Source organism: Protopterus annectens, chromosome 10.part0, assembly GCF_019279795.1.
Source record: "Protopterus annectens isolate FY-2018-M chromosome 10.part0, PAN1.0, whole genome shotgun sequence".
Lineage (NCBI taxonomy): Eukaryota > Metazoa > Chordata > Ceratodontiformes > Protopteridae > Protopterus > Protopterus annectens.
The window spans coordinates 787549488-787565924 of NC_056744.1; positions in this window are offsets into that span (position 1 = coordinate 787549488).

A 16437-nucleotide genomic window follows, 5' to 3' on the forward strand; every position below is an offset into this window, starting at 1 on the left:
GAGGTGGCAGAACAGATTAGGGTAGAGTCATCTGCATATTGAATGCAGGTTACTTTGGGGATGACTGTATGAAGTTCATTAATGAAGATGGAAAATAGGAGAGGTTCTAGTATAGACCCTTGAGGAACTCCGAGTGTGACTGGCAGTAGAAAGAAAGGCTATCCTTCCACAGCACAGCTTGTTGTCTGCCACTTAGGTAGGACTGAAACCAGCATATTGCTAGGCTGTCTATGGCAAGAGGTTTTAGTGTTTGAATGAGTAGCTGGTTGTTTACCATATCAAATGCCTTAGATAGGTCAAGAAAGACAGCAGAGGAGGGCGTATTATTATAATTATTATTATTATTATTATGGATTTGATTTATTGTCTGAGAGAAGGATAGAAGGGCTGTGGTGGTACTATGGTGGGATCTAAATCCATGCTGGGAGGAAGCTAGGAGATTGTGCAAATTGAGGTAATGAAGGAGTTGCTTGTGGATACATTTTTCCATAATTTTAGCCAGAGGGGACAGAATGGCGATGGGCTGGTAATTTGATAGATCAGTGGAGTTACCCTCTTTATGGAGAGGAATCACATAAGAAATTTTCCAGATGGAGGGGATATATGCTTCAGAGATGGTTCTCTTAATTAATATTGAGATGGGATACGCTATTGCATTTGCAGCCTTTTGAAGATATTCAGCTGGGACTAGGTCTGCTGAAAGGGTGGTGGGTTTCAGGTTTTTTGATTAAGGATCGGATAAATGCTGTTGATACAGGTTGAAAGTTAAAGTCTGGGTGGGTGTTGGATATGGGGTTAATAGGGTCTAGGTTGTTGGGGCCTAGCTGGTTGGCAAGGGATTGTATATTTTCCGTAAAGAAGGTGTTGAAGGTGTTGGCAATATTTTCTGGAGGTTTTTGGATGATAGATGGAGGGGTAGGGGTAGTAGTATTACCTGGATGGAGAAGATTGTTTAAGCCGGACCAAAATTTTTGTGGTCGATTTTGATGTTTATATTGCAGGTTACAGTAATAGTCTTTTTTGTCTAACATTATAGACTTCTTAGTATCATTTCTTAGCTGTTTATTTACTAGTTGATCCTTAGGGTTTTTACTGGTTTTCCAAGATGACCAGGCTTTATTTCTATTCATGATTTTTTTGTCTAGTTTCTTTGGACAGCCACGGAGCTACTTTTTTCTTTGTTCTGATGGTCTGGGTAGGTGCAGGATTGTTAAGGATTCTAAGAAATGTGGAGTTAAAGTGTGATACTGCCTCATTTAGTGGGAGTAGTTTTAGTCTATTCCAGTTACATGTTTGCAGTTTTAATTGGAATTTGGTTTGATTAAAGCTCTTATTGTTCCTGATAGTTCTGAAGCTAGGTATTTGAGGGATATCATTTTTTGCCTGAGTATATATGTTAGGAGGTGATCACTTATTTCCTCAGGTTGGGTGCCTGCCTTATACATTTGGGAAGGGTTATTAATGAGAATCCAATCTAGTATGCTTTCTTTGTTATTGGGCTTACTAGTTCTGGTGGTGGAGGTTATGACTTGGGAGAAACCATATAGAGTTATGTGGGTAGTAGGGAAGTCTGAGGAGCAGGTGTTCCAGTCTATATAAAAGTCACCTAAAACAATAGTTTCTTGTGGGGACAGTCACTGTAGAATGTCTTCATGGATATTGGTGTTGTTGCCAGGTGGGATATAAATGCAGCCGATGTTTAAATAGTTATGTGGGTTAATTTGTAGTTTTGTAAAGAGTACTTCAGCTTTATCAGCTTGAGGAACTTGTGGAGAGTTGGAAATAGTTACATTAATTGAAGATTTATATAAGACAGCTACCCCGCCTCCCTTCTTTGAGGTGCCGTCCAGTCGTATTATATTGTAACCTGGAGGAGTAACTTCATTGTCAGTGGTGGATGGCTTAAGCCAGGTTTCTGTAAGACATAGTACATCTGGGGAGTGGACTGCTAAGAGGGCATGCAGGTAGTGGATTTTATTATTTAGGCTTTTTATGTTTAGGTGACAGATGAGGAGAGAGGTAGAGGAGATGTTTCAGTTTTGCAGGCTAGAGGGGATATTATATACTGGGATGGATGCTTCTGATGGGGTTGGTCCTGGGTTGGGATAGATGTCCCCATCCATTGTGAGGTTAATTTGAGAATAGATTATTAGTTTTTGAAGTTTTAATAATAGTTTGTAGTGTTTAGTTCTAGGGTTAACATAACTGACTTGATTGAGCTGTTGAGTTATTTTAATATGGGAGTTGGAAGGGAGGGGGAGTAGTGGCTGATTAAAGTTATGTGAAACAGCATGAGTATTGGTCTGTGATCTTGGGTAGTGGGAGCCTGGAAGGGAGAGATGTTCATAAGCTGTGATAAAATACGTAATTATCAGCATGGGTAAAAGGTAGTAGGAGGGCTTTGAATTAAAAGGTGGGGTTGAGGCTTGTAGAGGCATTGAAGTGGTTTTGCAACTTACAATTGTTTAAGAATGGGGGAGGGAGGGTAGTAGATGAGGGTAGAGTAGAGAAATAGGGAGGGTATTGTGGTTAGGGTGGGTCCAACAATTGCTGATTGGTTCTATAATTAAGGGAGTGGCAGTTGTGGCTATAAATTTATCACATCTAGGGGTGGGAGGAATTTGGGGGCAGGGTGAGGTGCGGAGCGAGCTCGAGCAGAGCGAGGGCGAGTCTAGCAGGGCTAATGCAAAGAAACCAGCTAGCAGTGGGAAACTATCAACACTTTAAGTACAATGATACTTTTTTTGTTTATTTTAAATACTTTCTTACCCTTGTTTTTGCCTTCAGTATACAATTTTTACGTAGTATACTGTTAGTAATCACTTTTTGCAGCCTTTTCTCACATTAAGCTTTCTTCTGCCAAGTGTCTGCTATTTTTGTACAGAGCTCAAGTGTTTAAACCCCTGTTTCAGGTTTATGCTATGTAATTTCTAGTTTTATATGGTTTATGCAGGTAGCTCAACTGTTTTTCCTTAGTTAGTATGATTAAGCTCAGTTTCTGAGTGCTAAAAATCTAAAGCAGACAGCTGGGCTACAGAGCCTACAGTAAAAAGAAGCTTTGTTCTGTGTGTCTGAATTAATTTATGCTAGTAATATACCTAGAAACTTAGGTATGTTCACTAGGTAATCCTTAGATATAGGAGTAACCCAGTTTAGTATTTTAGGGTTGATTGTGGGGCTTTGAGGGATTAGTGGTAGTGCTGTAGACCCAGTATGGCTAATCAATATAGTACATACAGACAGGATAAGATAATATTAACCTTGGCAGATCTTTTCAGAGTTGAGGGACAGTGCAGGAAAGTTTCCAGTTAGGTTTCAGCAGGGGAGGTGTCCTTCTGGCGTTCAAGCCTTTCAGGTAGAGGGGGGCAGAACCTGATGATAGATACATAAGTTATTATATGTGCTAAGTAGCAGATCCTTCAGCCAGTAGAATATAACACTGTTAAGACATTTATTTTCTATACAGCAGAACAGCAATAATCATAGAAAATGGCCACAACACGGTCAGAGCAACAACAGTAGTTAACACATTTCAAAGCACAATGGTAGTATTATTAAATGCAGCCATGTATTTCTTTAAACACAGTCTAAATAGTATAAAGTAGTGTCACTCTGGTTTTAAAAAAGCAGCCAATCACCAAATTAATTACATTTAAATCAGCAGTTTTAATACAGCATAGTTGCATAAAGGCAACATAGCTGCAGTGGTAATGCCAGTAAATCACTGTTGCTGAAAGGTAGAGTCAAACCAGTGAAATAAACAAATAAGTAGAGCAGTTTCAGTGTGGTTTAAAACAGCATAAAACAGTGTAGAGTGTTACTTGTCTAGCTTAACTAAATCAGTAACTGTTTCTAACATCAATACCAAATGAATTACATTTAATACAGCAGTTTTAATACAGCATAGTTGCATAAATACAGCATAGCTGCAATGGTAATGCCAGTAAATCACTGTTGCTGAAAGACAGAGTCAAACCAGTGAAATAAACAAATAAGCAGAGCAGTAGTCAATAATCAGAAACATGAATACCAGTTGTATACATCCAAATAATTAGCTAAAAACAACACTAAGACATTCCGGAGGTCTAATGGCTTACCAGTGAGCAGAATTCAACTGCTGTTGAGCACTTGTGTCCTGATGGGAGCCTGGTAATTCAAAGATGGCTCCATAAACAGCAGGAATCTAATATAGACTTAGTATTGGGGGTGCGGGGTAGCAAAAGAGTGTGAACCAGGTGCAATGCAAAGAAACCAGCCAAACCAGAGAGGCTAGCAGTGGGTGGGAAACTATCAACACATTAAGTACAATGAGGCTTTTTTTGTTTGTTTGAAATACTTTCTTAACCTTGTTTTTGCCTTCAGTATACAATTTTTACATAGTATACTATTAGTAATCACTTTTTGCAGCCTTTTCTCACATTAAGCTTTATTCTGCCAATTGTCTGCTATTTTTGTACAGAGCTCAAGAGTTTAAACCCCTGCTTCAGGTTTATAATATGTAATTTCTAGTTTTATATGTTTTATGCAGGGAGCTCAACTGTTTTTCCTTAGTATGATTAAGCTCAGTTTCTGAGTGCTAAAATCTAAGGCAGACAGCTGGGCTACAGAGCCTACAGTAAAAATGAGCTTTGTTCTGTGTGTCTGAATTAATTTATGCTAGTGATATACCTAGAAACTTAGATAAGTTCACTAGGTAATCCTTAGATATAGGAGTAACCCAGTTTATTATTTTAGGGTTGATTGTGGGGTTTTGAGGGGTTACTGGTAGTGCTGTACACCCGGTATGGCTAATCAATATAGTACATACAGACAGGATAAGATAATATTAACCTTGGCAGATCTTTTCAGAGTCAAGGGACAGTGCAGGAAAGTTTCCAGTTAGGTTTCAGCAGGGGAGGTGTCCTTCTGGCGTTCAAGCCTTTCAGGGATCTAGCAGATAGAGGGGGATAGAACCAGTGAGCAGAATTCAACTTTTTAAAATTAAACATTTTTAACAGCAAAGTAATAGCAAATTATACATAAGGCCAACATAAGAGGTAATAACAAGTAATATGATAGTATCAAGTTATAATAATAAATATATTTAATAAATAAAAGAAGAGTAGGGGTGGGGTAAGAGAAAAAAGATTAGTAACTTCACAGATAATATAACTACAAAGACTACAACTACATACTTCTAAATATGTTAGATTTCACTTGTGAGAACACTGACTGCTTATATTGTATATGTGATGTTCCATGTACCAAGCTCTCAGCCTCTTAGCATGGGACATTATGGGCCAAGCCATACATAATTGTGGTTAAAAGGCACAATGACAGGGAACATTCATATGTTCATAGGTTGGTACTAGGCTATCTAGTGATTCAACTTTATTATTTTTGGCATTATATGTCGAGTGATTCATGTTTTTGATACATATATGTTTAATTATTATTTTGTCAGTTCTCCATCTGTCTATATATTATTAATGTTTACTTGAACATTTCAGATGACATGATATTTTGTTTATAATTTTGTATTACATACACAGGAAGTGATGTCATATTACTCCTTTAGGACAGTATATAAGACTGTAATCCACAATTTTGGCTTAATGTACTACTGACGAAAGCCTTGTTGCTGAAACCGGTTTAGTTTCAGTTGGAATAAAGTTTGGTTTTGTTTGAATCCTCCAAGGTGCTGGCTCTCTCTTCTGTTCATCTACCTAACTCACTTGCCGTGCACCAGCCTAACTTGCTAGCTTTTTCTTGCTACATGGATTCCTAAACTCTTGCTGGCTGTGGGCACATGGAGGATTCATAACTTTTTTTGCAACTTTTTTTGCCATTTTTGGTGTGTGGAGCTTAAGAATTTAAGAAAAATTGTCAATTTACAACTATTTTTTGGAATTACTACGATTCCTTTCTACAAGTCTCCAGTTTTTCGACTGAGCGCTACTTATTGCTCTATGACATTGCTCCTGAAGCCGTTTGAAGGATACGGGTGATGTTTTTTTGCCAGATAATCTAGTCGCTGTTCTTTATGGACTGTTGTTTCGATTTTGGGATCACTTTGCGCCATTTGGCGCCACTTATTGGCGTATGACATTGCTCTTGAAGTTGTTTGCAGGATACGGGTGATGTTTTTTGCTTGTTAACTTCAATGTTGGCCTTTATGGAAGGGTTCTTGCCTCTGGAATTGAACTTGCTTGGTATGTGGTAAAATTTGAATACAGTTAACATTGTTGTGAAGAACCTAATGGTATACATCATTTTGGCTGACCTACGCTACCCTTACAGTCTCTAATAGCTACTGGTGACGGCTTTTTACTGCGAAACCTTTGGGAACCCATATAACCAGGTCTATTTGGACTAATTGACACCTCGTGGCTTGACATCTTTACAAACTGTTTTTTCCTTTTTTAAGGACTAATACAGGTACTGTCTTTCTTTATTTTTATTACGTATTGGGACATTTTTTCCAGAACATCTTGGGACACTTTTCCTCCTATTTTTTGGACGTATGGAACTATTAATGAATATTGCAGGACTATTTTCAGCCCTCAGATGAGCCATTTAACATTTGTTACACTTTGTTGAATGATTGATGGGGAAGATCTAATTTTAAACTATCTCTTTGGGTTGATTCACGCTACTTTGATAGCGTTCCAGGCATTTAAAAATGGTTCACATTATCCAACATTCAGGAACTTGTATAACCAGGGTGCATTTGGACTAATTTGACATTTTTGCGAATTGGTCTCACATTCTAGGATTACCATAGGTGCTGCATGGTTCTATATATTTTCATTAATGGAACACTGGGACTTTTATGCTTATTTCTGACTTATGGGACAATGCATATGGTGTTACATCTTTGAAAACCGCAGGACCGCTTTCCGCCCTCAAGCAAAGCCGTGTCTTCCAACTTTGGATTATTGTTTGTGGTTGCATTAGGCCAAGGATATTGTATTTTGGATACCAGTCCCGCGTTTCTGTGTGCATGTCATTATTATAAGTCAGAATTCTGTTATTTAACAGTATTTATATGTGGTTGAGCATTTTACTCACTTTATCCAACCACTTTCTTGGAAATTTAGACTGTTTAATATCATATTAGTCCAGCATATATAATCTATATTGCTTGTGGCTGCTATAGGTGAACGGTATTATGTTTTTGATTTCTAAGTTTATGCATATGATAACTATTAGTCAGATTTCTTGTGATACAATAATTTCTATATATGGTTGAACATTCGGTTCACTATTTACAACCATTGCCTTTGAAACTGAGACTCTTTGATGTCATATTAGTCCAACTTATATAATTTATATCTTTTGTGGCATCTACATGTCAATGATATTATGCTTATGAATTTCACATTTATGTACGTGATAACTACAAGGCAGAATCCTTGTTATACAACAATATCCTTATATTGTTCAACATTTAGTTCACTTTTTTAACCATTATTCTCATCACCAATATTGTTTGGTGTCATATTAGTCCATTGTATATTATATATGGTTTAGTGGTTCATGCCTATCAGTGTGTATATACCTACAAAGGATAGTAGGACTTCCATTGCCCATTAGCAAATATTTTTTGGTATCAGGCTGATTTACAATATAGTGAATATATATTTTTATATTTTTCATTATATGCATGATTCTATCATTAGAGGACCAACACTTTTTGGGCTGACAGTTGTCCTTTCACATTCCAAACTATTTGCTTTATGCATTTCTTTGGATGTTTATCATTGTATCTACATTTCTGGGCTATTTGTTGCCAATATTTGCTATATACACATTGTTTCAACAAAATATTGTATATTTATTGTCCTTTGGAAATTGTTTTTCACTTTATACAGTTTTGAGGATGTTACTGACCTTATGAACAGCCTTTATATATGATCTTTTCTGTTAAAGACAATCAGCTCTTTACCGATTGTTAGTAATTGCACCATTTGTTGTCCACAGGGCAAGAGATTAGGAATCCAATAAAGCAGTTAATAACTTTACACATTTGTGTTAGTATTGCTATATAGGTTGTGATGCTAAGGATTCTATGCACTATTTATTACTCTTAATATAGCAAGTTGACTCTATTGTTCAGTGCAGGCTATATGTATGTAAATCTTTTGATAGACCCCAAATCTTTTTAATACTTTTCATATACAGGGGACTTTGGTACATACACATATATATACCCTCAAGGGCTATTTTTGCTGAACTCTGTGAGTTTTTTGACAAACTTTAGCCTACACTTTCTTGTGGTTCAGATTGTCAGTCTTTACCTTGCTTTGTTTGATAGTCACTATTTGCTCTCTCTACCCTCTTAGTAGTTTTTTGTTGGCCCTAGTACTATCTTTGTTCATTCAATAGCAACTCATTGTCATGGATCTTAAAAATTTACTATCTGGTCTTTGCTCCGATAAGGATGACTTAAAAATTTTTGGTATTGGCATTGAAACTAGAGATGGATAAATCATATACCATTGATCCAGTTGGCCGGTTCGATAACTTATTCTTTAAATTGGGCAAACAAATTAAAATATTGAGAACGAACATTTGGCATCATAAATTGTTTAAAGCTTACCAAGCACAAAATATCTCTCCTAGAGGTTTGAGATGCAAAATACAACCATTGGTTGGTATACCCGATGAGACCCTGCTTAAGGATTGGCAACAAGCACAACAAGAGGCCGCTATGGCTAGGGTTCGTATCTTGGCTTCTTATTATGAGAGAATGATACAGGGCAACATCAATGAGGTTGAGCAAACTTGCAATGATCTCAAACAGTTTGAACATGACAAAAATTTTCAGGGTAGTTTGAGCAAATTGTCTAAAGAATTGTCCGCTTTAGAAAGCAATTTGAAAAGCAGGAAGCTGCATAAATTAAACGTGACAAGGATGATTATGACAAAGGCAGACAATTTGAATCACATAAGAGTGTTAGGTTTGCCCATGGTACTAAGAATGTCCCCTTTACACGTAAAAAAAGACCGAGATCCATCTTGAACAAAAAAACAGGGTCTAATTATATAACATCAGGGGAAGAATCGTCAACAACAGACACTGAAACACCTAGCTTTGGTGATTCTCCCAATGCTAAGAGGGGAAGGAGAATGGATGCCCCTTTAGGGGACACAAACACCGGGCAGGTAGAAAACACAGGGGTCACAAATTTAGAAGAACTCTTTCTATCAATAGTGAAGTAAATCACCATTGTACTAATGTTTTGAACATTTCAAAACATGTTTTAACTGTTGAACAATATTCTTTACTTAATAAAGGCCTTGGCTTTGTTCCTGGTTTTCTAATTGATGAAAGTTCCATGGTTAGTGACACCATTGAGTTCTGTAGGAAGATAAATTTAAAATTATTTTTTAAACAACAGGATCACAGTGATGACACTCAAAGATCATCTGAGTTTAGGTTTCAGAAATCTAAATTCAATCCTCCAATGGATAAACATGTAGCTGTATTCCAGCAAGCAGTGATCAAAGATATACATTTCCAGTATGGCTCAGGTGACCTTATGAAGCACAACCTATCCAAGAAAGAACAATTGGCCCTAACACAACTCAGGAACAATACAGACATAGTGATCATCCCTGCAGACAAGGGGGGCGCGGTTGTGGTTATGGATCATGATTCTTATGTTAATGAAGGACTTCGACAACTTAATAATCGTCATCATTATATGAAGATGGATATTGATCCTACACCTAGTTTTCAATCAGAGATTAATGAATTTTTGGAACAAGCAGTTGAATCCGGTATCATCTCTGAAAAAACAAAAACACATCTAATGGTCAAGGATCCTGCTAAACAACAGCTATATTTACTTCCCAAAATTCATAAGTCCAGTTACCAGCCTCCTGGTAGACCAATTGTCTCCGGTATTGGGTCACTCACTGAACCTATATCGGTTTTCCTTACAGACAAATTGAAACCTCTATTAACATATGTTCGGGCCAGAATCCAGGATACGACTGAATTTTTGCAGATTGTTTCTGAAACTGAACTGGAGCCATCCTGGTTATTGTGCACTCTTGATGTGTCCTCCTTGTATACCAGCATCCCACACTGGGCAGGCCTTATGGCCTTGGAGTTTTGGTTAAACAAATCCAATTTATACCCCCCTGGGATGAATACACTATTGTTATGCATGGTTGAACATATTCTTATGAAGAATGTTTTTTATTTCCAGCAGGATTGCTATTGGCAATTACAAGGTACAGCTATGGGTGCATCCTTTGCACCCATTTATGCTGACCTGTTCATGGGATACATTGAGGAACTAATTATTTATGATCCTATGCACAATATATATTTACCAGAGATGGACATATGGAGGAGATACCTGGATGATTGTTGGTTAGTATGGAAAGGGGGTCAGAATACCTCGAGGAATTTATTGCACATTTGAATAGTAACATCTGGGGTATTGAATTTACTGTGGAGTGTAATCATAATGAAATCAACTTTTTGGACGTTCACTTGACAAGGCAGTCTGATAATACACTGAAAACGTCTATTTACAGGAAATTCCCACAGTACAATACTCTATTGCATTCGACAAGTCATCATCCTAAACATATTATTAGGAATATACCCAAATCTCAGTTTGTGCGTATTAAAAGAATATGCTCTTCTTCTGATGACTTCAACAATGAAAGAATGGATCTAACCAACAGGTTTCTATCTAGGGGTTATGCCCCGCAGATTATTGATTCAGCTATTAAATTTAGCCATACTAAATCCAGGGAATCTCTTCTTGAATACAACATCCGTTCTAAAAATCAGGATACTGATCTATGTAGATTTGTGACCACTTATGGCAGAAATAGTGGACATCTAGTTAACATTATCAATAACCATTGGAACATACTTTATTCTCATCCCCTTTTGTCAGACTATTTGGGAGAACGTTGTTACTTCTCCTATAGAAAGGGCAAAACACTTGGTTCATTATTCTCTCATTACAAAAGAACCAGAGATACGCAGGAACAATTTACACAAAGGACACTTACTGGTGATAAACTTATAGGCATCTACCCATGTGGACACTGCAGTTTCTGTAATTACATTTTCAAAACAACCAGTTTCACTAGCAAAAATACCGGGCAAATATATGATATTAAGTTCTTTGGCAACTGTAGCTCAGACTGGATAATATATCTTGCAACATGTACATGCCAGGCATTTTACATTGGCCAAACATCCAGACAGTTTCGTATTAGGATTTCGGAACATCTGGGTGATATTAGAAATAAAAGATTGACCAATGCATTATACAGACACTCCATCAAGCATCAGACTGCCAAATTTTCTTTTGTCATTATTGACTATATCAAGGGAAATAGAACATTCAAAACGGGCTGGCATGAAATTTTAAATGCTAAAGAAAAAAGATGGATTATTAAACTTGGTGGTCTTTTTCCACCGGGATTAAATGACAAATTATAATTTAATATAATTTCTGAGTTTACAGTATATGTATCAATATTTAACTCTTTGTAATATACCATTGGATCACTGATACATCTGTATTCAGATATACTTTATCTGATTAGTATTTCATTATTTTTGGTACAAAATGTCTAGTGATTCAACTTTATTATTTTTGGCATTATATGTCGAGTGATTCATGTTTTTGATACATATATGTTTAATTATTATTTTGTCAGTTCTCCATCTGTCTATATATTATTAATGTTTACTTGAACATTTCAGATGACATGATATTTTGTTTATAATTTTTTATTACATACACAGGAAGTGATGTCATATTACTCCTTTAGGACAATATATAAGACTGTAATCCACCATTTTGGCTTAATGTACTACTGACAAAAGCCTTGTTGCTGAAACCGGTTTAGTTTCAGTTGGAATAAAGTTTGGTTTTGTTTGAATCCTCCAAGGTGCTGGCTCTCTCTTCTGTTCATCTACCTAACTCACTTGCCGTGCACCAGCCTAACTTGCTAGCTTTTTCTTGCTATATGCAGGCCTAGCCATAACAATCCCTGGAAATTTTTTCCCACAATATTTACTTCTCTGGGCCCCTGTCTAGCCGGGCGACTGACATGATCCCCGGGGTGAATTTCCTATCTCCCATCCAATCATCAAGGTTCCTTTTGAAGAGGGCCAATGAGGCGCTCTGCTTGACATGTATGGGCAGTCTATTCCAGAGTATGGGGAGTCTCTGGGTCAGGAAACTATCCCTCCAGCATGTTTTGTTCATTGTGATGATAAGGTTTAGATCCCTAGATCGTGTGGCTCTGAGGGATTGTGATTTCTTTAAGTGGAGCATGTCCAACAGTTAAGGGTTTGACATAGCCTTGTATGTTAAGCAGAGATCGCCTCTGAGTAGATGATATGCCACAGAGTATAGCTGGAGCTTTTTTAGACGGTCAGCATATGGCATCTGCTTTAGGCCTCTGATTCTTTTAGTGAGGTATTTCTGTGGCCTTTCCAGCTGTTACAGATGTCTTGTGAGGTACATACCAAATGGGGCATTATACTCTATAATGGGTCTAATGAGGGATAAGTACAGTGGGACAATGACCTCCTTTTTTCTGGATGAAAAGCCCTTAGTGATGAGGTGTGCCACGTAGAAGGATTTCCTGACTGTTGTGGCGATGTGGTTATCGAAAGTGAGACCACTGTCCACTTGTGTCCCTAAGTCTCTCATCACACTTTCGATGTTTAGTGTCCTGCCACCTATGTGGTAGTTCATGGGTACATGTTTTTTTCCAAAGGGGATAGCTATACATTTCTTGGCATTAAGCTTGAGCCCATGGCTCTGGCACCAGGAATCTGTTTCTGTAAGACCCTTTTGTAGAATATCCATATCATTTGGGGATTCAATAATGGCTCCCAGTTTGCAGTCATCTGCAAACTTTGTTAGCCAGAGTCCCTTAGTGTTGGCCTGTACTTCAGAGAAGTAAATGCCAAACAAGAGTGGTCCCAGGACTGAACCCTGAGGTACTCCACTTGTCACTTGTCTGGAGCTGGATTTGGAGTCGACTGCTTTTACAGTCTGGGTTCTGTCAGTAAGCCAGTTGGCAACCCATCAAGTGACATAGGGATTTATGCCCAGCTTAGTACGTTTATCTATGATTCCAGAATGGGGGATGGTGTTGAAGGCATTGGCGAGGTCCAGATAGGATGTGTGGACCACCTTACCCTCGTCCACAGCTCTGGAGACCGATTCAAAAAAGTCAAGCAGATTCAGGAGACAAGATTGGCCCTTCACGAACCCAAACTGGGTGGGGTCCAGTGTTTGAAGGTTGCCAATGTCTTTGTTTATAAGTTCCATGATAATGCGTTCCATGCCCTTGCAAATCAGGCTTGTCAGACTGATTGGACAGTAGTTCCCGGGATCCAAGGCAGGACCTCCCCCTTGTGGAGTGGGATAACTGTAGCTGTGCGCCACTCAGTGGGCATGAAGCCTGAGGTGAGGCTATGATTAAACATGACACTTAGGTGGGGTGCCAGTTCATTTTGTAGTTCATGTAGTACACAGCCTGGGATGTCATCTGGTCCCATGAATGCTGTATTCTTAGCTTTGGAGAGTGCTGTTTCTACCTTTGTGGCTATGATTATCAGAATTTGTCAATCTTTTGGTATTGAGATGGGCCCTTTAGGGGGTGAGAGTGGAGTGAATTTGGCACTAAATCGATCTGCCAGGATATTGGCAATATCCTTGGGATCAGTATATTTAATGCCATTCTGTTGTAGCTCAGAGCAGATCTGAGCATTGCCATTTAGATTCTTGACATAACTATAGAATGCCTTGTGGTTGTCTTTGGAATCTTTGGCAATTTTATTTTCGTAACTAGCTTTTGAGGATTTTATGAGGGATCTCAGCTTCTTACTGAGGCTGGTGAGGGAGTTTTTTGCCTCCTGGGATTTTCCTCTTTTCTGCAACAGTTTCTTCCTTCTGTTGTATAGTTTGTTTATAGCAGGGGACCACCAGATTGGTTTCCTTTTTTTGGAGAAGAGCATCTTGGTTCTATTTGGGATGGCACGATTCATGCACGAGTGGATGTGCTCGTACAGTGCCTTAGTGTAGGATTCTGCAGTCGAACTCCCAGATCCTGTCTGCATGGGTGTTGTGAAGTTTGTCACTTCTGACTTCAGTAACATGAAGTTGGCTTTGGAGAAGTTTTTTAAGGAGGTTTCCTTACTGGGGGGGGGGGGTGGGATGTGGATGTCAAGGGTAATTTGCTTATGGTCTGACCTGACCAATGAGGGGGTGACGTCTGGTGTGGAGCATCTATCTCCCATGTTGGTAAATTACCAGGTCTAGGATATTGGAGCCCCTGGTGGGACAATGGATTAGTTGATCCAGGGCATTGGAATTTATGAATTCCAAGAACCGTTGGGAAAAGGAGTTGGTACCCGAGTAGTTTTCCCAGCTAATGGCAGGGTAGTTGAAATCACCCAGTATTAGGGTGTTTGGTTGTATCTTAATATTTTCCAGTATGTTTAGGAAGGTATAATGAGAATCTTGGGGTATGGTGGGGGATCTGTAGCAAACTACAATTTGGATTGCAGTCTTACCTAGTGTTAGATGCACCTGGAGAATTTCAGATGCATTGTGTCGGGCAACTAGCCTGGAGGTGTGAATATCCTTGGTGAATATGGACACTCCTCCACCTTTAGTGTTTCAGTCTTGGTTTTGTGGCCGAAAAGTGTGGTAGGAATTTTAGCCTGGTATTGCAGGGGTGCTCTCTAGAGCCTTGAACCAGGTCTCAGTCACTGCACAGATATTGATGTTCTCCATTTTTAGGAGTGCCTCGAGAGAGAGTGCATTTTGAGGTTTAGACTTCTAGCATTGAGTAGCATTACCTTCAGATTTTGCATGCTTGTATCTGTTACAGTGGTGGTTTTATCCTTTGAACCTTGCCTAAAAAAGGCACTATAGGGGTGGCAAGAGCTTTAGCCAGTAACCTGAATCCCAGGGGTGACAGGTGCAGACCATCTCTGGCAAAGCATTGTGGTTTGTCGATCATGTCTTCCCAGGCAGACAAATACTGGATCCCCTTTGAATGACACCAGAAGCTTAGCCAATTGTTGAAGTCAATCATTTTGTCCTTATACTGTGGTATCATTCTGGGCGAAGGCAGGATGCTACTCAGGGCTAGGGTCATACCTGCCTAGGTCACATGACCCAAGAACTCTTCCATGTCTCTTTTCATGTAGTCCAGGGAGGTACATCTCAAGTCATTCACTCCAGCATGGACAATGACAGAGTCGCATTTGTATTTGTTGTGGAGTGACTTGAGTGCATTAGTTATGTGGCGGATTCCTGGCACCCGACCGGCAGCTGACTGTAATTTTCTCCTTGCTCAGCCTGGTGAGTGGGACATCAGTGTGCCTGACTATAGAGTCACCTATGACTAAAGTGTTGGGTACATTGTCTTGCCTTAGGGGCTGTTGTTGGGTGGCACACTGGTGTTGTGAGCTATGTGTCACTTTGGTTGTGACTGGTGTTTGTGTTTTGTTTTCGGAGGTCCTTGTTGCTTGGGCAGGTTAATTCTTACATAGTGTGCTCATACAAGAGTAGCAAGGTTTTCTGATAACATTTTTGCCATTAAATTGCATTTTAAGTGATGTCATATATCTGCAAATCAGAGGACCAGACACATGGTTCAATATTCAGTACATTCAGCAAAAATAGTGACAGTTGAGAGATATGTTCATGTATACTGATTAAACTTGACAGCTGGACATTTTTCAGTTGGCTGGCGTGGGATTAGAACCCACAAGCAGTGACTACAGGAATACTGAACATTTTATTTTAAAAAATAAATTATTAGACCACTATCTCCTTTTAAACTTTTATTGATTCATTTTTGTGTCATATCTTGCATTTACACACTCATGCATAGCTGTATAGGAGTTCCGTTGCCTTACAGTTTACCCTATTCATTTATTGACTGCAGCCTATAGCATATGTCAGACAAAATGAGCAGAGCACAACATTGACTCTTAATCTGGGTATTACACATAATTTATTTATGACATACTAAAGCAGTATTGCCTACTGCACATATGTAAGATGTCTGGTTTTGGACTAGAAACCACAAGCAGTGACTACAGGAATATTGAACATTTTATTTGAAAACATTAAATTATCAGAGCAACTTCTCCTTTTACACTTTATTGATTGATGTTGTTACAAATCTTGATTTACACACATCCATAGCTGTGTAGGAGTTCTGTTAACTTAAATGTTTACCCTATTCATTTATTCACTGCAACCTACAGCATATGTCAGAAAATAAACATAACACAACATTGACTCTTAATATGGGTATTGCATAGCATTTATTTATGACAAAAGGAATAATGAAACTTTTATTTAACATTTTATTTGAAAAAATTTGTTATCAGATCACCATCTCCTTTAACACTTTATTGATTAATGTTGCTTCAAA